General features: G+C 47.7%; 1 non-coding gene across 1 annotated transcript; it reads right to left on the bottom strand.

The window, feature by feature from the left end:
• Positions 1 to 431: 431 nt before the first annotated feature.
• On the bottom strand, positions 432 to 504 carry Trnat-cgu (transfer RNA threonine (anticodon CGU)). The gene has a single exon. It is a non-coding gene; the product is annotated as a tRNA-Thr (tRNA).
• Positions 505 to 1,369: the final 865 nt, after the last annotated feature.

Here is a 1,369-nt window from a genome sequence, read left to right as displayed (position 1 = left end):
GAGGGTATACGCGAAGGCTACGGGAGAGGGGGGAAGGGGGCTCGAGGCCCGAGCCCCCTCCGGTGTTTCCCGGAGGCGGCTCTGCTCCCCCCCCTTCCGCAGATGCTAATCTCTGCCCCCCTACTCCCCCAAGTGCCATTAGCATGCCATTATCAGTTGCCTCTACCTTTTCCCAAAAATTTTATTGGGACTGAGAGCTTATTGCATCATTAAATTGGCGCACACGTGGACGAGTTACTTTCCTACTTTCCATTCATTCCTTCTAGCTCTTACCATAGGAGGAAGCATGGATGTCTGTACCTATGTATTTATGTAGGTAGAAATAAGAGTTGGCAGTCAAGAAAACCTAGGAAAGCGAAGGGGAGGATGTGGTAGGTCATTGAAACAGACATAGAATTTGGAATGAAAGAAAGAAAGTTCAGAAAAAAATGCCCGCCGGGTGGGATCCGAACCCACGACCTCCAGAACACGCGTCTGGTGCGATGACCACTACGCTACCGGCGGGGCTATTTTCCCCTCCACTTTCTGGGGTATTTATGTTAAGGTATTTTGGTTTCCTGCACTTGGGGGTGGTAGCCAGCGCCACTCGGACTACTCGGGGTGAAGGGGACCTTCTTTTTAAACCCCGGGCCGTGCCTCGAGTGTCTACGACATGTCGAGGGTGGTCGACCAGCGTTGAACCCTTTTAAGCTCCCTATGGCACCAAGACTGCCAGAACAGAGGCCCTCGCTCTGCATGAAGCGAATCAGAATTGGCAATGAGCGGCTCGTTGAATTAAGACAGAAATAAGTGTCTGTAGGGTCACACATACATGTATGTATGTATGTATGTATGTATGTATGTATGTATGTATGTATGTATGTATGTATGTATGTATGTATGTATGTATGTATGTATGTATGTATGTATGTTGCAGTGGGCGAGGCAGGCTGATGTACATTTTATCATCATCATCATCATCGGCGGAAAGTTAAGGGGGGCCGAGCCCCCTCCAGGAACATGAAAACTCTCCGCCTATACTAGAGGGAGATCTGGCGCAACTGTGGAGGCGAGTCGCGCTTCTGTGAGCGTTCCGCCATGTACCGCGCAGGCACGCTCCACTTTTCCTTCGCATGCTACAGATGACTCATGAACAGGCTGGAAACTTACCTCTGGCTGCAAAAACGCAACAATATTACTTACGAAGAGTAATAAAATTTGTTTAGTTATAAAATTTAGGCTGCAAAAGTACTTATTTATCAGTGAATATTTAGAAGCTTCACGCAAGATGAACAATAAGAAAATGTTGCCCCATTTTGTCGATTTGGCCTTCGAGACGAAAAAGAAGTCTTGTGAGTAGCCAAGCCAATTAGGCGAGGAATGTCATTAG

Source organism: Haemaphysalis longicornis, unplaced genomic scaffold, assembly GCF_048455015.1.
Source record: "Haemaphysalis longicornis isolate Haplotype H1 unplaced genomic scaffold, Haemaphysalis longicornis Haplotype H1 scaffold_10, whole genome shotgun sequence".
NCBI classification, from domain to species: Eukaryota; Metazoa; Arthropoda; class Arachnida; order Ixodida; family Ixodidae; genus Haemaphysalis; species Haemaphysalis longicornis.
This window is presented reverse-complemented; position numbering and strand designations above follow the sequence as displayed.